The sequence below is a fragment of the Accipiter gentilis genome, chromosome 15 (assembly GCF_929443795.1).
Source record: "Accipiter gentilis chromosome 15, bAccGen1.1, whole genome shotgun sequence".
Taxonomy (NCBI): domain Eukaryota; kingdom Metazoa; phylum Chordata; class Aves; order Accipitriformes; family Accipitridae; genus Astur; species Astur gentilis.
This window is the reverse complement of record NC_064894.1, coordinates 12,501,069-12,523,715: the sequence shown is the minus strand read 5'-3', so window position 1 is coordinate 12,523,715 and position 22,647 is coordinate 12,501,069. Positions and strand designations below refer to the sequence as shown.

Genomic DNA, 22,647 nt, shown 5'->3' with positions numbered 1-22,647 from the left:
AATGAGGTGCCCTCCACATGAAAACAGAAGAGCTCTTTAGATAACAACAGAATGGCTAGCCTATGAAATGTCACTCATTCAGCTTTCTCTAAAATACGGGGAGTTTTAGGAGCACCACGTATAGGAATTAATTCAAACAAATGAACAAGTTGTCAAATTTCCCCCCTAAACCACATCCTGCAACTGAAGAATCTGATGTCCAAGCTGCCCCATCTGTCTCCCTCACCACCATACTGGAACCCAGGCCACGACCCCGTGGGACAGACAAGGGACAGGGGAAGCATATCCACAGGTATCCCAGACCCATCCTCTTCGCTGACTGCGGAGCACACTTACAGAAACAAAGACAGAAGGCAATCCAGACTACGCACTTAATTTGGAGATTTTGAACATTCCTCTGGAGGAAATACCTTCCATTCACTAGGTAGACAGGCTGGCTTAAGAGTCAAGTGTCCAAATTTGAATTGCCTGATGTTTCAGTAACACCCAAAAAGACTTCACAAAATGACCTGCTTATCTTTCTCACATTCATTCTAAATCATCATGTTTAAAATATATTAGCAAACACAGGAACTATTTTTCCTCACCTAATATAAACTAAAATGCATACTTTTCATATTGTATGTGAGGGCACTAGCTTAGTCCATTTCTGTTTTGGATTTTGAGACCCATACGCAGGATTCAGCCCAGTGGTGGTTCCCAGCATACTGCCACTACTGACTCACTTCCAGTCTTCCCATAAAAGATCCAGCTGAGAACAGATGCACAGATGCATCTGGACAGGCAGGCAGGTCTATCTGAAAGTACACTTGCTGTGCTTGTGAGTGCATACCTGCTCCGTGCACTGCCTGCTTCCCATCTGTGGCAGGAATAAAAAGGGAAAAGGTTCAAAATCAGGTAACACAACTGGACAGCCACAACTGGGATATTTGCAAACCAAAACCAAAAATATCCCAAAGATTTTCTGCTTGCTTTGTTCTCTTGAGAGTAACCAATAAGCACACTATTTTGAGATTAGCCCATCAGATCTTACTAAAAAGAATACATGTGGTGATGAAAATAGTGAGTAAAAAGGTTTATGTTTTAAAAAAATAGTCATCAGCTCCAATAAAAACACCAGATGAAGGAAAGAAAACATGCAAAAGAAAAAAATATGTGTAATTTCAAGTCTTTTTGTGGGTTTTTATACACACCAATTACTTTATAAGGTCTTATTAATTATGTATGCTCTGAAGATATATTTCTCTAATATAGTCAACAGTCATTTTTTTTGTTGAATCATTTGTGCACATGAAAGAAAATCAGGAAACCCATGCTACCATTTGACATGAAGGTCTTCAACCACAAAATTTGTCAACGGAGATACTGACTGATTGCTGTACTCCATTCATAGGCACAGGAGGGCAATTTCCCTTTCACATGCAGACAAGGATCAAACCTCTATTGACTTAGATGGTGTAACAGATAGTGATAGATACACGTTTTTGCAGAATGAAAGAGAAAGAAGGAAATTAAGCAGCTCTGCAGTTCTTTGTAAGACTTTGCAATTTACTGATAACAATCAAAATAAGCACAAGGATTTTAGATGCATACAGAAATAGAGCACAGAAAAAAACCTATATGGAATAAAGAAGCCAGGTACTGAGAAGTGCTCTAGTTCCCTCCCATCTACACAGGTCCTAGGGTTTTCTGATTGCTGCATGGGCCTGTAGTAGTTAATGAAGAAATTCGATTCTTTATTCAGCTGTAACATAAAACAATGCATAAGATACCAAATAATAACTAAAATATCCTTGGCAAAACATAACTGTAGGGAATTTCTGGAATTGATTCCATAAACCAAAGCCAGTGATTTAATAACAGGCAAAAAAGGGCACTGAGAGTATTTAAATGTCCATATATTTTTCACAAATTGAGGCAAAAAACATTTGATTGGTCATCTTGTTTGTACTAAAAACAAGAAGGAAAACGTTGACTTGAAGTATTATACAAGATTATCCTGTGTCTGCTCTACCATCTCAAGTAAGAGGGAAGAGGTGCAGCAGCCAGCAGGCCCTCGGGTACCAAGGCTGTCTACAGCTCTAGTCCATGGCAGGGGAACTGAATGTGACCAAGGGGAAGCAACACGCTTGTAAAACCCACTCCAACCACAGAGCAAATAATTCTGAATACCTAATTACTACCAGCCAGCTAACCAGGCACATGGCTGGACTGAAGTTCTGGCCGTTAGCCCCTGGAATAAAAGCTCCCACAGCTGCAACAGAAAAAAAACCTACGTTTCACTCAGCTTCACACCTTCTGAAGACAACCCAACACACACTGGGCTTTTACATCCAAAAGGAGGATTCCTCAGAGTTTTTTGAGCAGCAGACTCAACTGGCATAGAAGTGAGGCATTGGGAGAAACTGATTTAATTTAAAGAGCTAATTTTAGAATCATAGAATCACAGAATCGTTCAGGCTGGAAAAGACCTTTAAGACCACCACGTCCAACCGCTAACCTAGCACTGCCAAGTCCACCACTAAACCACGTCCCTAAGCACCACACCTACACGTCTTTTAAATACCTCCAGGGGTGGTGACTCCACCACTTCCCTGGGCAGCCTGTTCCGATGCTTGACAACACTTTCGGTGAAGAAATTTTTCCCAATAGCCAATCTAAACCTCCCCTGGTGCAACTTGAGGCCGTTTCCTCTCGTCCTATCGCTTGTGACTTGACAGAAGAGACCAGCACCCACCTCGCTACACCCTCCTTCCAGGTAGTTGTCGGGAGCGATGAGGTCTCCCCTCAGCCTCCTTTTCTCCCGACTAACCAGCCCCAGCTCCCTCAGCCGCTCCTCACAGGACTTGTGCTCCAGGCCCCTCACCAGCTCGGTCGCCCTTCTCTGGACACGCTCCAGCACCTCCACGTCTCTCCTGCAGTGAGGGGCCCAAAACTGAACGCAGGACTCGAGGGGCGGCCTCACCGGTGCCCAGTACAGGGGGACGATCACTACCCAATCACTTTTACATGTGATTTAAGAAATGTGAAAGCTCAGCATCTCTCATGGCGATAAAGGCACAACAATTTGCAATGAAATATAAACTTTATAGTAAAATTTGACAATTCTATTTGTTAACCAAGAAGATACTGTATTTTCATAAATGTCTATTCAGTACAAAGAAAACCATTAGAAAACAGTGAACTATTGGGTATATTTTTGATAGAACACGATTAGTACTTCTCAATATTGTGCAGAGCTGTTTCTAGAGGGAAATGACATTTCAATTACAATGATGAAAAACAGGTTTTTTAAATAGTTTTATTCATTATTCCAAGACCACCTTAAAGACTGGTTACAATGGAAGAAAACACATACAGCTTTTGTCTTTTTGATAGTTCATTGACTATTCCTTTTGGGTTTTGGTGCATTTGGGAGGGTTGTTTTTTTGGTTTAACTCTAAGTACCCCACTGTATGTTAAAGTATACTTTGAAGAAATGCAGTACCAGCTCCATTTTGCCACACCATCTTAGAAACACAAGACTAGCTAATAAGGTTTTGAAACCTTTCAGATAGTACATATCAAGTAACTTTCGACACACTCAACAAATAAATTTCTTATTAAACGGAGCACACACATTCTTCTAACATCCGATACAAAACAGTTAAAAGAACAACATTCATTAAATGAATATTTCCAAATCAATTAAAAGACCTTCAAAGAATAAAGACCAAAACAGGAGAGGAAATTATTTCTCAAATGAAGCCACACATCGCACAGCAAACACCTGCACCATCACCACAGATGGACACCTGCAAGCTCCAAAGCCAAAGTCCAAATAAGAGAGAAGAAAGCAGAGATCACAGCATGGGTATCATGCTCTCTACTAATCACCTACTATGGAGCAAAACCACCCTCTCACCAGAAAGAAAAGGAAAAAAAAAGACAACCCAAGATGATGTGTATATATATGCCTATGTAGCTATCTATGCATGATGTATCTCTCATTAGACACTTGCATAAAAATACACAAGAAATTGCAATTGCTACCTGCCAAGGTCTACAAGTAAATTACAGAACAGATCACTTGTTACAATGAGCCGGAGGGAAATTATTTCCAAAAGCCAAAGAGACTTTACTTCCTTGCATTGCCTCGGAGCTGGCAGCTCATCAGGGACGCCTCGACGGAGAGTGGGCTCCGCTGACCCGGCAGGGTCCTGAGAGCAGTTGCTGCTGTCCCTGCAAGGTCTCTTCTTAACATCTGGGACGTTTCATGCCTTACTACCTTTCATTTGGTTTCCAAACAGGCCCACAATGCATTATTCCCCACCCTGCAACCCAGGAGAGAGGAGGGGGAGAAGGAACCCTCTGTGCAGGATCGAGGAAGATTATATTTAGTCCAGTTTGGTCCCATTCTCAGTAATTTGGGCAACAAAGAGCTCAGGGTCCGCTGGGGGTGGGGAAGAAGGGCGCATCTCCCGGTGTGCCCGACCCTGCCATAAGTAAACCAACTAATCCCCTTCTGAACTACTCGAGTCCTCCAAAGCAATTATTTTAGAAGACGGGCAAAGACATCAACCAGTCTGTATCACCCATATCCAGACATATCCATAAGGCTCTTGGATAAACTCTCAGATATTTCACACCCTCGCTGATAACCACCTGATGCACAGAGTCACCTCTCAGAGGGTGTGGGGTTGCCCATAGGTTTGGACATCCCCAGCGGCAAGAGCCAGCAGTCCCTGGATGTGTAAGGCAGTCAGCACATGGAGCCCGGGCTCGGCACAAACAGTGACAGACAGAAGGAGAATTATAGGGAAACATCACAAAAATAAGGAGCACTAGATGTTCCTCATAAACCCGCAAGAGACATATGCTGCTCCACTCTTCAAAACCCTCTGTAGGGCCAGGCTTTTAAGAAGGCAGAACAGAAATTTGGTTATAGCTGCTATTCACTGAACCCCAGCATCACCAATGCAGAGTGCAGGAGGGTAAAGACAAAGTTCAGACCCCAAATTAAATTCTGGTTTTGAACTTCAGTGCTTTCGTGTAACATAAAATCATTAAGAAAAGGGAGCAAACAATTCAGCTGCCAAAAGCTTGCCTAATTAGGGGAATTTGTTTGCTTCACATTTCTTGAATTCCTTCCTCTTCGCAAGACAATTGACTAAGAAATACCCCTTTCCTCAAAAAAGCACCCAAGCAGAATAAATAGAACAACTAATATAAACTGGCAGCTGTAAATTAATCTATACAGTAGGCAGTCCGGAAGGCTTTGTTCATCCTGACGGCTTTGTTGGCTACAAACCAGAGGAAACAAAAACAACCCCAAATATTCATTCACATCCGCAAACTGTTCATTAAACAGCAGCGCTAATACTTAATCTCACCAGATGCTGGGACGAAACAAACATCACAGTCTCAGCGTACTGAAGTGTTCCCGTGCCAAACAAGAACGGTTATCGCGCTGGCACAATCATCTGAAAAACAAGCAGACATGCACGCATGTGTGCACAAGCTAGCAAGCGAGCAAGTCAAGTCCTTCAATTGATGCCTAAATTCCTTCCAAGGCTCTCATACTTCCTAAACTGGTATCATTTGAGCCTATTACACACAGATTACAGACTAAATTTATGTTCTGTTTCTCCAAATGGACCTCTCTGCCCCCAATTCACACTCATGCACTCTTAATGCAGAATTTTCAGCGATTATACCTATTTTTGTCATATTTATTTTCATGTTCTTGTCAATTTAAATGAAGCCGAACATAAGGACTGAGTTTGCACTGGAAAACACCTTAATTTATAGCCTCTTTGGTAGGGAGAGAAAAAAAAAAAAAGCTGTTCTGTAATAGCTAGTATAGTGCTATGTTATGACATGCTTTTTTCCTCAAGCCTATCTCAAACAAGTTATTACATCTTAATCATTCTGACAACTATATAAAAATGTTTATCAAAACCTCTGATGAATAGTTTTATAACTATTTCTTTAACACTGAGCTGGGAATGAGAATGAAAACAAAGAAGGCTGATTCTAAATTTTTGTTATATTCAGGTGATGGTATTTGCTTCACAGATACATTACCCAACACAAAAATGTATTGTTATATTCAAAACACGCAGAACAATATGTTAATTTAAAGCACCCAGATCTAAGCTCCTCCTGGGTTTTTCAAAGGAAAAGGCAATGTTACTAAAAGCAATTTATTTTTTTTAACCTTTCTCTTGATTTATGGTGTCATATGGAGAAAAAAATCATTATATATAGCTGCTGATATTACATACTGCAGTATGCAAATATCATCGGGGAAAAAAATACAAAATAAATCACAGTCCTCTCCTGCACTGCCATTTAAATGTATTTCATCCAGGAAAGTAACTCTATTTGATTACTTGCAGCAGCAGCATCGGTAAGAGTGTGTCACAGCTCATTTGCCAAAGCTGCAGGAACGAAGCTCATCCTGTGCTGGAGACGTACCTCCATAAACAAAGTGAACAGGTGCTTGCGGAAATACCCTCTTTATGAGGTCTGACTTTTCCTTTCTTTATATGTAGCACCACTGCCAAAGAAAGCTGCCAGTTTCAAGTACTGACAGAACTTAATGCATGAAAAAAAAATTAATACTGAAATTGAGTTATTAACCAGGCCAGTTCATACAGCAGTAGAATAAATTTCTCAGGGAGCTGCTGGGTTGATAAAAGCTTTACTATGCTAAAACATTAAAAACACAAGTAAAACAAAATGAAGGATAAAGGAAGGCACTTATGGCCACTGTCACCTTATGATTTGGGGCGAACCCAGCACATTTTGGAGGCAGTACACTGCCAAGGCAGTGGTCAGACAAGCACCTTTCATTGAGAAAGCACTCGCATAGCAGCTGTTCTTCAAGTACATTTACCCCCATCCACGTTCTTCATTTCACCTGAACTGATATTGAACCAGAGTTGGGTGGGGTTTGGTTTTTTTTTGATCCTTACTTCTGTCAGATACTAGGTTCACAAAAGCACAAGACCATTAAGGTTGAGCACAAAGGAAATGCAGAACAGCAGTGAGCAGAGTGCTTTGCTTACACTCAGAATAGACATTAAATAGCAGCAGTCTCCCAACCACATTACACAGGACTCTCAACAGTTAAGTCCCTGACATCTGTACAGATGCACGAGGTGCACGTAAGCCTAAAATATTCCTATATGTTTCCTAAGAACACTTTGGTTTACTTTTCTCAGGAACAGACTCAAAGAAGAAAAACTTGTGTATTTCCACAGTGCAGCTACAGGGTCACAAAGTCCCTTGACAGGATTCCTCGGCACTACCTAAAGCCAGAGTTTATTTTCCCCATAGAACACCCTAAAAACATCAAGACAGGTTCCCCCAACTGGCACAAGACTACTAAGACCCAAACTTGAGCTACTTTATTTCAAATACATTAAAGTACTAGCCCCCGCATGCCTCCTCTCAACTAGTTTTCTTTTCTGACCCAAGGACATTTAAGTTTATTTGGTACTTACGGGAGGAAAACTCTGTTCCTTTGCTGCCAGCCTTACTGCTCCTTTGCTGACCGCTCCTTCCTTCCTCCTGTGCTGCCTAGAGCTAGGAAGTTTTTCCCAATTCACTGCCACCTCAGTATAACATTCAAATCTTTCCTGAAGTTGAATTTACTCAGAAAGAAGCATATATATATATTTATATATATAAGTTTTTATTGATATTCCTTTTTACACTCTACATTATGGTTTATAAACATCTAAGGTGAGCTTTCCCTTCTTCTAACACCACCTACCACCCTGGACCTGCTAACCCTGCTCCCGACACCTTTGGAACGTACCGCTATAGCCAGGCTTCAGCCAGCTCCAAACCCTGCATCCCCAAGCTCCAGCAGCTCCGCCTCCTCTGCCCTGGGGTAAGGCAAGCCCTGGCCACACGGGTCTCACCACCAACACAGCATATAACCACCTCGCCATCGCAGAGGAGAGCTTCTGCTCCCCACCAAATGCCCTTCAGTAACAGCAGGACCCCGCGATGTCCCTCCCCTGAGCTACTCCCACCTCTCTGTGCCTCAGCAGTCCATCCACGCTGCCCCTGCACAGGACCAGCACGTGTCCAAGAAAGTTTGCTGGCTTGGGCTTCGCACCGCACCTCTCGGGCTTGTGCTCCCAACCCAGGCTGAAGGGAACTGCAGCGAGCCCCAAATGCCAGCCCCGGAGCGGCCACCGGCAGCTCAGCTGGGAGGCAGCAGGGAAAGGACAGCAGAACTGTACCCGTCGAACCCTAACCCTAGGGACACTGCTGCACATATTCACACCGCCTGTGTCTGGAAGGACTGCACCACTAAGAAGTGGAGAAACTGCTGGATGTAAGTGCTAAAAGGGTTACAGCAAACTATGAACGTACCCACTCCTAACTCAGTAAATTGTGCAATTCATTATGGGAAGGATTATGTCCCCAGGGCACTGTGCTCTGGCCAAAACACACCCACACACCCCTCCTTGCAGTTCCTCCCTGGACAAACACCAGCAAATATTCTCCCTGCTGACACAGTGCCGTTAAGTGCTAACGGAAATACTCAGTAGCTCGCAGGAGCAAAACCATTTCCAACCTTCAGAGGGAAAAAAAACCCAACAAAAACCCCACAACTCCGGGCCACCACATGACTTCACTGAAACACATACACAAAACAAAACTATATATGAACAGCAGATGTGCTCAGTTCTTCTACATGCGTGTGTATGTACATGCACATGTGCATATATATTGCGCTGCCGTCTGTCAGAGGCTTCTACTAGCAGATGCAGGAGGCAAATGCACCCCCTGCTTAATCCCCTCTCCATGTGGGAAAATAGCTCATTTTACTAGCTGAATTCATGCTATGTATTTTCTTTATCTATGTGTATCATTAGGCATTCTTTTCTCTCTTTCATGAATGAATTGGGGAAGAGTCACTGATTTCTAATGAGGAAGAGCAGAAAGGCAGGGTGACAATAAAGGGACCCTGTATTAATCAAATGTCCAGCCCAGACAGCAATACCAAGGCTTTAATCTCTGTCTGGGAGAAGTGTCGGTTAAAGCTTTCACTCAGAGAGAAAAAGAGAGATTTCACATGGCAGGTGCTGCACTTGCTGTGGAAGTAAAAAACTCCATTATCCCAGACGTCTGGTGAGTATTAGAAGAGAAAGAGGAAAAAGAAGAAAGGAAACAATACAGGCAGCAGCCTCAACACAGAAGGAAGTGGGAAGGAATGGGATTTCTTGCTAAATTCTCACGTTATTAGGCATTAACAAAGTTAAACAGACTAAACAACGTGACAGGACAATGCACTTGTTCCTCATCTGTAGGCATCTCAGGTAAGGCCACATTTTGTTCTGGCATTGCTCCTTGCTTGAGCGGTGGTACTCACACAGGACAGAGACAGGGTGCGTAAAACATGAGCTTGCCTGGCTCCATGGTGTAGCTCAGCCTTCGCGTCTCTCGTGCTGGGATCCTGCTCCTGTCTCTTCCTTAGAAGACATTCCTGCCTCTTGGCTCAAGAGCCACAGGCCTCTTTGCCCATCCAAAATCACATTGGCACTGCTGGTACAAAACTCTTCTCCGTGCTGCTCGTGTCTTCTGGAAGAGCCTTCGCACACCTCCCTGCCTCATCTACTTTCCAACTCATTTCAAACCCCAGGAGAAAATGTGTGTTTCCTTTCTTGCCCGAGCTTCTTCATTTCTCTGTGTTATTAACTATCTCTGTAACGGTGTTATTTAAGTCAGTGAAGCGTTTTGGCATAGAAATTGTGTGGGAGACTCTTAAAAATTACCTGCTACAGAAAACCTACCCTGTGCCTCTGTAATATTAAAATACATATTTTGGTGAGGAGAGGGAAAGCTCCTGTTTATTACTTGTATTAGAAATTTGGGTCTTGCCTCTCCTGGGATGTCTCATGAATGACTGGAAAGGCCATGTCAGAGTAATAAGCATCACTGCAAAAGTGCCACAGGAAAGCGAAAATCCTTCTTGTTACTTTGTTTAGGTTTGGATTATGTTCAGAAAGACACATCACTTTGGTACAATTGCCAAAGTATTTCCTGCATCATCCCAGTTTGCAGCGTAGAGCTGGGTAAACTCCCATCCTAACCACACTGGTCCTCCATGGAGACCTCCAACACAGTCAGAGAAGACTTTGGTGTTTGAAACACTGCACCTTGAAAAGCAAAGCAGTCAGGAGAAACATCAGACTCTTTCAGGCTAGCTGCATGCATTACTGAAAAAAAAAATAAAAAAATACAGCTTTCTTCCATCCTTCAGAGGTGAACTACAAGCAAATAAAGTGGCATGATTCCTAGACCTGGTGAGCACTTTGCAGAGCCTAACCTTCATAATCATCAGCTTCATAACAACACAAAGCAACACTGACATTTACATCTCACAGGCTAATCTCTAAGACCTATAGAAATTTACAACTCCTCAGCTCAAAGCACCATAACTTCGGTATGTTCACCCAGCTGTACTGAACATATATCCTGCACCTTGTATTTCTCTCCTTGGGCTGTTCCACCTGAATCTGTCATCCTTCTTTCATCACCCTTCCCTAAAAGCAGTCTACTGTTTTCATTTAAAATATATACAGTGCTTCTTAACCATTTCAAATAAAACTTCTATCAATCATGTGCATATCCCCAAAATAATGTTGTAGTCATTCAATTCTGATACAATACATAATTATTTGACTCAACTCTCTAGGCCGGATACCCTTCCAAAGTCACGCCACAGTTTATGACAAAAAACCACTATCTGCAGGTACAGCAAAGGTAGGGTAGTATCAGGAAAAATTACAAGAAAGTTCTGTTGAAGACATAAATATTTATTATGTGAATATAGTCTGATTAAATATTCAGCAACAACTACACTGCAGCAAAAAAAACTGTTTCACCTTCAGAAATTAACACAAACATTCATTTATGAACTTTAGGAAATCAAGCTTAGGTTGTTGTTATCCAATCCCACATTATCCAGAGAAAGTCTGTAACTAAAATATTATGGACAATGACATGAAGAGTAAAAAAAACTCAGTTCTGAATTTTTCAGTGGTTCTTCCCAAAGCAAAAAAAGAAAATAGTATTTCATACTCCAGAATACATGTGCTGCTGCTACAGCTGCTGGATAGAGTAAAAGTAGCAGTACTAACATTACCTTGCACAGGCAAAACACAGCATCACCAACACTACTCGCAGACACGCTCTGAAGCCCTCACAATGAGATGTGTTTGTGAGGCATCTGCTGCTGGAGATCCGCTTTCCTTGTTCCCTCTTTCAAGGGCTGCTCATCTATACACGCAACTGCCTTAAACCTAAATACATTGAGACGTCAATATACAGAGGTTTAGAAATTGAAGGGTGGCATTTTCTTCTTCAGTACAGTCTTGGGTGTAAAAAGAAAAAGAAAGAAAATAAGGCATGACTTTGGAGGAGTTGCAGCAGGGTATGAAGGTCCTGTGTCCCGGGAGGACTGGAATGATGCAAGACAGTGCCCAAAGAAAAGCTGCGGATGGGGAGGTAGGAGGGCGCGGAGAGGGCGGGAGGATGCCCCCCCCACTTTGTTTGGAGGACAGAAGAGTTATATCTAATAATGAAACGCCTCATTGGCCAGCAGTGGTGCTTGAGGTGCAAATGCATTCTGCCAGACAGCCATCAATTTCAACTGCCAAGTGTGTTTTCCCAGTCTCCAGACCCCAAAGAGCTCATGAAAACTGCAAAAGGCACCGAGGGCAGGCTGCAGGCAGCCCAGCAAGGGAGCGTGTTGGGAACGGCCCTCCCTGCCCAGGGTGGGTTAAAGTCACCATTTCAGACTTTGTTCTGGTGAGCAGGGTACAAGGCTTTCAGGAAATCTGAAGTGGAGTAAAAGCCGCCAAACCCAGTGAGCAAGATCCCAAGCGTGCAGGTGACTGACATGGCTAAGATGACTCAACGGTGCGCTCCTGCTGAAATGGGAGTGCTTACACTCTTTGCAGTGCACTTGGCCACCTACTCCTGATGATCCTCTTGCTGGACCCTGCAGGTGAGCTGGTTCAACTCACGGAGAGGGCACCAAGCCAAGGTGGGATGTGAAAACTCTTCTGATGGAGCAATGGAGGGACCCTTCTCTTACAGGACTGGCGAGCTGGATATCACACATGAAACAACAGTGAGCTGATCACTGACGTTCAGGGATCTTGGGCTTATGACAATAAGGTTAGTGAAATATTTGCTCAATAACCAGCCATAGTCAAAGCCTCAGGAATTAACTGGGCCAAGCATTAGAAAATGCTAGGGAAAAAATTACAAGATGTCCTCAAAATGCCGCTGAATAAACACAGATCTATAAACCAAAGTCTGTATCTCAAATCTTGCATGAGGTTCTGGCCTCCCTGCCCAAAAAAGAGACACCAGCTCCCACACAAGGATTGTCGAGACGAGCCAGAACTCCTCAGAAAGGAACAGAGGAAATTTTGTAGGGAGGTGACATGGGGCAGCACAACATAGTTGCCACACGGATGAACTGTTCATTGCCCTTTCTAAAAAAGAAAAAGAGAAAAAAAAGGAAAAACATCAGAGGAAACTGGAAGGAGATGGTTTAAGAACAAGCAAGAGGAGAGCGAGACCTCTGCAACTCCTTGACAAAGGATGCTGTAGATGCTAAAAGATCATATGGTATGAAGGGAGAGCAGACAAGCACACGTAAAAGAAATCTACCTAGGGATAACAAATACACAAAATCACACTTGGCTCTAAGTCCCAGAGCTGATAGTATCCTAGAGAGCCTTAGAAGCCACAAGGGGAATACAGGAACGGCGACGAGCTAACAAAAAAACAAACAGCGCAAAATTCATCAAAAATTATGTCTGATCCAACGTTCCCCTTTGACAGGGTAACCTGCCAGTAGGCAAAAAGAAAAGCAGTGTATGCATCTTGACTTCAGTAAAGCTTTTGACACTGACACATGAGCTGAGAAAATAAAACCTATGGATGCCCAGCTAGGTGCACAAGTGGTTTAGAAAATCAGTAACTCAGTAGTTATCAACGTTTCCCTATCAAACTGTCCAGCAATTTCTAACAGGGTCCCATATGTGTCTATTCTGGGTCCAGTTTTGTTTAATAGTCCCATTTGTGACCAAGGGAACAGAGATGATGCTTGTGAAATCTGTGCCTGACATCGGAATGGGTAAAGTTTCAAGTCCTTTAGTGAGAGACAGGATCCACATTTCAAAGTAATTTCAAATTGAAGAATGGCATGGAATAAAGAGGATGCAATCAAATAAAGTGCAAAGTTCCACATTTAGATAGGAATAATCAACTCTACAAATGCAAAAATAGGAATGAACTGACTAAGCAGTAATACTGGCGGAAACCACCTGTTAAGACTCAGTGAATCAAAAACTAAATGCAAATAAAGAATATCATGCTGAAGGATAAAAGATACCTCTCAGGCTGGGTGGGACATGTTAGTAGTGGCTAGAGAACTGTAGATTTTAGTAGGCAAAGGAAGAAAAATGCAGAGGCTCATTTGTTTGAATAAGATATGCCGGTCTGAGTTAGACTGTGATTTAAAACCAACTTAATTAAACTGATGCAAAAAAATAAAGTGATGCTGTTGTAAAGTAACCTATGTTTAATTCATTTAGCATACCTTGATAAAGAAGTGTTAGGCTACTTATCCAAGTTACTCATATTCCTCCAGATCTCTCCACCTCAACAAGGGTTAAAGTGAAGTATGAACACTAACACGTATATTTTTCACTTAAATCATTTTGCCTGTGACCACTAGACAGTATTAAATTACAGTAAACCTCACCAGTGCATTTCCCCTCTGAGAGAAGTAACTTCTACATCACCCCATTTTTTGCTAACCAAATTACTTTTAAAATGTGCATGAAAAGCTGATCATTTGCAGCTGCTCATTGGAAATGGAGTGAAGAAAAACAGCCCGAGGCAAGCGCTGAACCTCTCCTGTGTCTAGTCCAAACTGGCATAGGTCTCACCACTTTCTACAGAGCTGAACAGCTTCTTCATTTCGGAAAGAAATTGTGACCATCTTTACATGAGAAAATTGTTTTTGGTGTGCCTTTTATTTCACAATTAGAAGCATTCAGCATATAGGATTTTTGTATTTTTTACTATTAAAATATTAAAATATTAAAAACTCCCTTTAGCAAACTGTCAACTGCCATCCCTTACTACAGTGCATTGCTCTTGCACTATGAATATTAAAGCAAAATGTGTCTTTCCCATTTAACATAACCCCATGCTCACTACACCACATTATTTGTACAACAGAGACAGTGACACAAGGAAATTTTCAACAAACTGCCAAAACCACTTTCTCTACTTCAGGAAACATTCATTCTCTAAATATAATGGTGCACACAATTATATAAATCAGAAATAATCCTGAAGTCCCTATTCTCCATGGATAACAACAGATATACGTTGTGTAGGCTTTCTTAATAAGTATTACATCCATATCCCACCATATTATTATTGAGCAGATTTATGCTATCAGAAGAAAAAGTATCCTGCCTATGTTACTACCATAATGGAAAGCATTATGGAGAGCCAGGTGAACGTGTACACCAAAGCAGTTCCAGAGTGGCCAGGCCTGAAGCAACCTAGACCAGAAGAGAAGAGTTCAAATTAGGAAAACAATGAGAACAAAAAGCTGAAAAGGTCAGACAGACAAATAAAGCAGCAATTAGAAACAGAGGTAGCTGGATCCAGTGATGTGACCAGAACACCTGTATTCCAGTCTCAGGTTTGATAGCAGCTTCCTCTGTGCTGCTGAGAGTCATTTAATTTCTCTGTGCTTCTGGTTTACAAGCTATAGAGATGATGATTCCAGATTTACTGTGACATACAGTGGTACTGCAAAAAGTAATGTGCTACTGTTTGCACAGAGCTATGGTTTTTAGAAGGAACATAAAAGATGAAAATAGAGAGTAGGAGAAAATAAGCGCAAGGGAGGAGAACGACAAAACAAAGAGGAACACAACAAAAAAATTGAAATAAGGAGTTCAGGACAGAAGTTTGAAACTGATTCTTTAACTCAAGATTAAAAGTGTGAAAAATCATTAATGCTCCTGAAATACAGGTTTCTATTTAGCCATGTTACAGCCTAAGGCAAAAACTCTGCAACCCAGCACAAAGCGAGCTACCCTCTTTGTCCAGGCTATACAAATAAATATGTAAAAATAACAACTGTGTTTATTTAAGCTATATTCTCCAGGATTGTCGTATTGACCGGTCACTACAAATGAGCATGCATGTTCTAGGAAAACAGCATATTGAAAAAATAATTAAATAAATAAAGGGCAGTACAAAAATTGCCAATTTGCTTTTTGAAGGTTTATTTAGGATACATGATCAAATTGTCCTTGTGGCAAAGATTTCTGCTGGCCAAAAGGCACCTCCAATTTCCCCAAGCTTCAGCTGCTTATTTTCAGGAAGAAAGGAACACTGTGTGAATGTCCTGAAAATTGGCTTTGTTGGCTCAGTCTTCTGCTTTGAATGGAGCAGAAGTTCATACGCAACATAATATCAGAAATGACTAATGCTACTCAAACTAACATACGCCTCTATTTTTACACTGTCCTCTGTTCTTCTGCCAGATGCGTCTCTTTGTTCACTTCATCTCCTTAATGAAGCCCAGCTATATAGGCCCTAGTGCTTTGATTTTAGAAAATGACATGTGATACTTTACAAAAATACATTATCATTGTTATTAAGAAGATGACGGACTGCCTCAAATTTAATGAAACCGTAACATTTAGTGTATCTGTTCAAAGAGATATTCAGTGGTGCAAATATCCCAGTCTCCAAAGGCTGAAACCACCCACAAAACTCCAGCCAGCAAACCGACCACCTGAATTAAAACAAGCACAGGGTATTTATTGCAGATACGGTCATATGCATGGAAGTGTACATGACATTTTGCCCCCATTTGTGTGGTGGGTTTTTTTGCATTGGCAAAGAAATCACGATGTAATACGGCTGATCTAACCATCTGCAGGTCTGGTTGTTCATCTGGGATACCAGACCTGTGGATGGTTTGATCACCCTGGGATCTCGCTGAGCCTAGCAAATCTCAGCCTGTTATTTTGCTCACTACTAATGAATTAGAATCTAAGACCCCCTGAAACCTCTCATTTTATTTTTATGCTCCCCATTATACACAGTGGATTATATTGCTAACCTGCATGACCTTATCATATACGCTGTTACGTGATTAATTTCTAATTTGCCTTAATTGAAACACTGAGGAAGACATATAAGTCAAAAAGCAATATAAAGCCAGAGTTTCAACTCGTATTTATGACTACTCTCAAGGGCACAATTCATCTATCTTGAGGAAGCCAGAAAAGCGTGGAAGGTCTCATTTGGATGTTTTCTGGCACAGCAAGGACCACTGTGATAAAAGCGGAGCACAGCAGTTCCAAGAAGTTGTGCTGCTCTGCGTAGAGGAGTTACAGAGCAGATGCAACCTTCATAAGAAATCCTCCCAACCCACCTTCTCTCTCACAGAGGAAACAGTACCACCACTTCCAAACAGGAGGGAAGAAGCAAGGCTGGAAGCGGCTCACAGCAGTGGGTGCTCAGGATCCAGCGCCAGAAGCTGCTGTTACCACTGCGGCACGGGTAAAAGCAGTCCTAAAACTGGAGCACAACTCCCACCACCCCCACAAAAGCAGCTGCACTGCCTGGGACCACACGGCATCTCAGGTCTGATGCTGTCCTTTAATGCACTGGGCAGTTCCCAAACTGCCTAGGGGATGTGCTCAGGAGATGAGAAAAGCCATTAAGGGTCAGTAAACAACACCTATTAGAGTTTCAGAGTTGACCTACTCATTTCTGTTAGGCAGACCAGCTGCACTTCTATATCGTCCTGTTATGTTCTGTGTAATAGGGTAAAAGTATTTTTCTTTACCAGGTGAGATGGGCTTTCGTATCTCACATCACAGCTGTTTTCACTGACAAATGAGATGATAAAGACAAGTTAAGCTTCTTGTATGCAAAACCACTGGTAAGAAGAAAAAGATCAGGTCCCCGGGTGTGGCGGGGCGCAGAACATTAGCACGGCTTTAGACAGTCTGTTCAGTGTTAGCCTGTCTGCTTTATTTTTAATAAACTGTGAACTAGCTAGCAACTTTGACTAACAGTTAATGCTTTGACCCAGCACATACGTAAAACCAGACATAGCCCCAGAGAACAGGTTTACTCCCAAGATCAGTCTAACCAGGGAAAAATCTTACATACAGGTTTGGGTTGACCTAACTCAGCTGCAGCACAGACTGGGGCCAAATGCACTGCACGAACGATCCTTGTGCAAACATGCCACGAGGGGCAGCTAACAGGTATTACACAGGCCAGAAAAAAGGAGCCTGTTAATGTGGGGCTGGAAGAGAGGTTTCATAGCACGCAGTCACCTTCCTTCCTCCCGTGCCTTCCGCTGCCCAGCAGAATGACTATGCAGGATAAAGCACTATGCAGGATACTGGAGCTAAAGCTGTAGAGGAGAGTAATGCCTTTCTGATCCACTGACTAAATATGGATATTCAGCAATTTGTTTTCAAGAGGTATCCTTTTTAGCTAGCTCATGACATTTATGCTGCAGATAAGGGGTATTGCAAGAAACTCCCTTAGCACGACGGAACTTACCAGGGCTCTTTTTCCCTCTCACAGAAGGCTAAGGCGATAGTTCCCAAATCCTAATGCACGTATTGCCTCTGATCTGTATCCCCTTCCAGCCTGAGGAAGTTGAAATGTGTTTTATACTTATGCCCTAGCCTTCAGGATGCTAACATTAAAAACTCATGAAATAAAACATATGAGCACAGACAAAAGCACTTGTGTGAAAAGTCTGGGCGTCTAGAGGTGGCTGGCACCCCTTGGCCACCCTACTCCTCTCTCCCAATTTCAACAACTGACTAAATGTCCCACTCCGCTATCTCACTTTTTTTTTTTCCTTAAAAATATTAGGAAATAAAATTGTGTGTTCCTTCCAATGTAAGAATGGAAAGTGAGCAAACTGAGTACGCTTACATAAAATAAATCTCTTCTCCACAAACAGTAAAGGCAAAGGTCATCCATTACAACCACCAACTGCCTGGAAGCAGAACCTATCTCTGGCAGCAGGGAAACATCTGCCTCCAATGCCACCACCCATACCTTCCAAAATCAGAATAATCAGTTCCCAACTGACAAGCCACATCAACAGAGGCATAAGCATGGGGCTAGTATTGCCTTACGCAGTATTTCCATGCCTGTGCACACCAAGGACAGAACTGTCACAGAGAGGGAGCGGAGGTGGGATATGGTCATTAGTTAACAAGTCCAGGTGCTGCTTCTGCAGCTCAGCAGTAAAGAAGAACCATCTGATCGGAGAATTTGGCATTCCCCAAGACCCTTGTCTGGTCCAAGTTGCTCCTCACCTGGAGAGGAGCCATGCCCGGCTTCCTGCTGGCCTGCCTGGTCACCATGGTCATATAAGTCTTTGTGCACCTGGATATTAAGCTTAGCCCAGTATTGGTGAATTACTGGATTTGCTGTCATTTCAACCTGGGTAATTGTACTACTGATCTGTATTTGTTACTGTGCCATTACTTAGAAATAAGTTATTGGTCTGGTGTCTGGTACTGTACCCTGAACTGTACCTCGGTGGGGCTGCCTTAGGCCCTTAAAATCCATCAAGGACTCATTCCTTAAACGTCTGACTGTAGTGATTCGACAGATAGAAAGCAACTAAGATAAGAGAGGAGGGAATGCCTACAGAGACCCAGGACCTACACACAGGCTACAGGTTTGCCACAGAGAAGAGAGAGGCAAGAGCAGGATCATCAGGGTAGTCAACTGACAACTCATCATCTAGTAACAAGAGAAAAGATGGAGGAGAGGCTCACTTTTTGGAGGCTAGCTTTGTGGCAGCAGGAGATGCTGACCCCTTTTTGAAACAAAAATCAAGGGATGACTACTGACTAGCTTGAAATTTTGACCAGCATGACCTTTCTTCATAATGTGAGACCAAACCTTGCAATGTCCCAGTGACTTTGCCCAATCACTCTTGGAATGGCTGACCTCCTGAAAAGATCTCACTGTTTCACCTACGAAGCCGAACACACAACATAAACCTTTTGGTGCAAACATCCTTGCTGCCTTTTTTTCTGAATGGTTGCATTTTCATCACTGTCATCACCTTCACCAGATGCTCACTGCTCAAAAGCGCAGTCAAGGGTGAAGGACAAAAACATGGCAATGATGTAAGAGCAACTCTGAAATGATTGCTAGAGACGAAATCAATAGCGTTGTGCTACTGTTGGGAGATCAGCAATACATTTGAAAGCTTCTGAGCCAAAAGTGGCTTCATCTTCAATCAGAATAGCACAGTGTATGAGGATTTAGATCCCCTCAGGTATTCAAAGTGCTGTTCTAATATCCAAAGTGTGCACCTTCCACAGATCTCCAGAGGTCCCTTCCAAACTCAACTATTATGTGATATAAATGAGGTTAGAGAATATTAATAAGCATATATACTGGTAGAATATGAAAAGACATTGTCAATTTTAAAATAAATTAATTTGTACAATGACCGTAGTAAGAATTCAGTTCCAAGGCTTACGTTGCTTGTATTCTACTTGCCAGAAGAAATACAAGATACTAACAGGCCAAAGGATGGTTTCATATGGGAATATAATTACATCCAATGACGGCTGAATTCTCCTTAAGCAAGGAAATATTTGCAATAAGCCTTTTTAAAATATCTATATACAATTTGATAGAAGAAAAAAACCCACAGACGTCTTTCTCTGAGAGAATGGTAGGCTGCTACTGCTATTAACTCATTTTGAGAAAGCCTTCCAAATCCTGACTGCCTTAATGCCTCAAATGTCCAAGAAAACCACTGGTAGTGTCTTATTTTAATCATATTGTTGGGAGAGAAGCTCCAAAATGAAACTAATCTTTAAAGACAGGAGAATTAAGCTACTTTTCCCTGTAGGCTATGCATGTTCACTTTGTCACAGACTTTTACGGTGCATTAAAATGCACTTTACTTCCAAAGAACAACACATTTCATGAGCTGTATTTTCAAAAATGAAGAAAACATGTTCTGGTTATTGAACTTGTCCGCAAAATGATGGATGTGTCTTCCAAGAAGGAGTTATGAAACAACAATTGGGTCAGTCCTACTTTATTTGTCTGCGCACCAGAAAAGACAACGCTGTAATCAGTGCAGGCTCACTTGGAGTAAAACAGAAGGTGAAACAGAAACAGCAGGAATATCTACATCAGATGATCTGACCAGCAAACTAAAAGCATATCCTATAGTAAAACCTTAGTTTCTTCCTTCCCGAGGGGGCCAGAGACAAAACAATCCTGATGCCTTTTATACGACAACAGATCTGCCCACACTTCCCTGATGAAAAAACATGGTCTAAATCAAATATTATGGAGATTCTGTATGGGATTCCACACCTACTTGGTTCACCAACTCGGAGGTTTCCGCATGTTGTGAGACCCAGCTCCACATTCAGCTCTGTTGGAGCAGTAGGCACCGTTCCTTCTCAGGAGGTTAAGAGGGACCGAACTTACCCCACCACCCACATTCACTTGCAGCCCCAGGGAAGGCCTGTGGCTGCACAGATGGTGCCACACAACAAGGCATCCCAACCTGCCGTCCCCTCCTGTACAGGGACCCAGTACAACCAAAGACATTCTTACAGCGACAGATCTCCCTGCAATGGAAAATACCAAACACCTGGTAACGACCACTCTGCCAGTTCTCCTGCAAGACTATCATATCACATTTTGACTATCATACAAGAAGGAGCTTTGTGTCTTCATTAAATGACTGAGGAAGTGGCAAGCTGGGGTTAGGGAGAGGAGGGCAGCGATGAGAGAGCAGAGAAGCCTGCAAAACTTGTTCAGTCCTGGATGCTAGGTCTTGGAGATTTGTAGCGATAACACCAGGCAACACCCCAATCCTTAAAAAAAAAAACAAAACAAGAAACCTCAAACCTTTAGAATAGGGATAAAATTCCTCCCCTCCATGCTATTCTGCAGGAAGTGCAATATACAGCTGTAACTTTTCTTGGGCAAGTACACACTGCAATTTTCACAATATTCAGTATTTTCTGACTTGAAGCGATGTTTTCTATGATCCCATAACAAAACAGGGAAAGGTCTGAAAAGAACTAAGGATACCAGTTCCTCCATCTTGCCTCAAGAACAGAGATTCACTTTTACAGTAATGTTAAACATTTGATTAAGACCGAAGGAGTCCCCTTGCTGGGAGGGGAGACTGTCACTTGCTGGCACATGAGAAAAGGGTATCTTGGCACACTTGCAGGGAACCATATGTTTACAGCTCTGTTTTCTGCAGTGATCTGCTATCTGCCTCCCAAGAAGCCAGTGCTGTGCTCCCCAGCTAGAATAGACTTCTTAACAATTTCTCTCAAATAAGCAAAAGAAGCAATGCTGGTTTATGACAGGTTATTCATTCCCTTAAAAATACTTTACGCCTGTCATACCAGCTTTTGCAGGGTGGAAGGTAAAACTAGTCACAGGAAGCATTCTGAAGAGGAACATGCTTGTCTTCTCCCCTCCACATCAGTCTACAAGGTTTCATGCAGAAAACCATAAGGCTAGAAATCAGGAGCAGGTTCACCATATACTACTTATTCATCTGTGCTGCGTGAGCCTGGCAGACCTGCACTATCCCCATAAACGTGGAGAGCTCTTCAGAGGGACTACGTTCCTGGTATGCCCTGCCACAACAAAACCATCAGGGAGGGCAGAGAGTGCATCTGACATCTTCGGTACGCAGGGAGAAGGGAAAAGGCATCAGTGCACCTCGGCATTAGGTATAGCTGGTGGCATGGGCTATCGGGTGCTACCCTCACAGGTATGGGGAGAAGAGGCTGCCTTGCCTTTGAATCCTTTTGTGCTTCCTTATGGTTTCTCTCCTTTCTTGCTTGGGGAGGGAGGGAAAAGGAGAGACGGAGGTCCCATCAAGCCACGTGTCTTGCTACAGTCCCCAACAAGCGCCCTGCCCAGGCACGTTCCCCCAGCACTCAAAAGATTCAGGTGTTTGCCACTGTGTTACGAGGTCTCCCCCTAAGATCTGAAGGGATGCCGGCTGCTGTAACTGTTCAGAGGGACAAGTAGCACAGAGAGGCAGCACAGTCTTCCCAGCCAAACCCCTCGTACATTACAAAGAAGTCAAACACAGAACCTGGATGCAGCATGGAAAGCAGCAGCCTAATTCCCAAGTTAGACATTTTGCCCAGAAGATTTTTATACGAAATAAGGATTAGAGTCTTCTAAAAAGCTCTTCCAGATGACTGTGACTGCCAAGCCAATGCACCGGCAGCCAACACAAAAAGCTGGAAGCAATCTGTGGAGACAGGGCAGCTCCCTTGAAGCTAGAGACTGACGGCTCTGGCAGCAATGCTGAAAGGACGCTGCAGTGTTTGCTGCAACAGAGCTGCACGCTTCAGCTTGGAGAGAAGGAAACATCACAAACGGACACAACAGGAGCTCTTGCAATAATTGAAGGGGCAAAAGTACTGAACTATTAAAAGGCACTTCTCTCGCGAAGTGTTTAAGTTAACAAGCACCACAGGAGTTTCAGATAATGGATTCATTCCAAAGACATTTGCCTGA

General features: G+C 42.7%; 1 protein-coding gene across 4 annotated transcripts in view; it reads right to left on the bottom strand.

Annotated features, from left to right (window-relative positions):
- Positions 1-22,647, bottom strand: part of ANKRD6 (ankyrin repeat domain 6) — a 108,952-nt gene that overhangs the window by 69,892 nt on the left and 16,413 nt on the right. The window contains exon 1 of one of the 4 annotated variants that reach the window (XM_049818338.1): positions 5,373-5,448. The exons of the other annotated variants lie outside the window; for them this stretch is intronic. The gene's annotated coding sequence lies outside the window, so the exon portion shown is untranslated. Of the gene's footprint in view, positions 1-5,372; positions 5,449-22,647 lie in introns of those variants that run through there. 4 annotated transcript variants of the gene reach the window in all.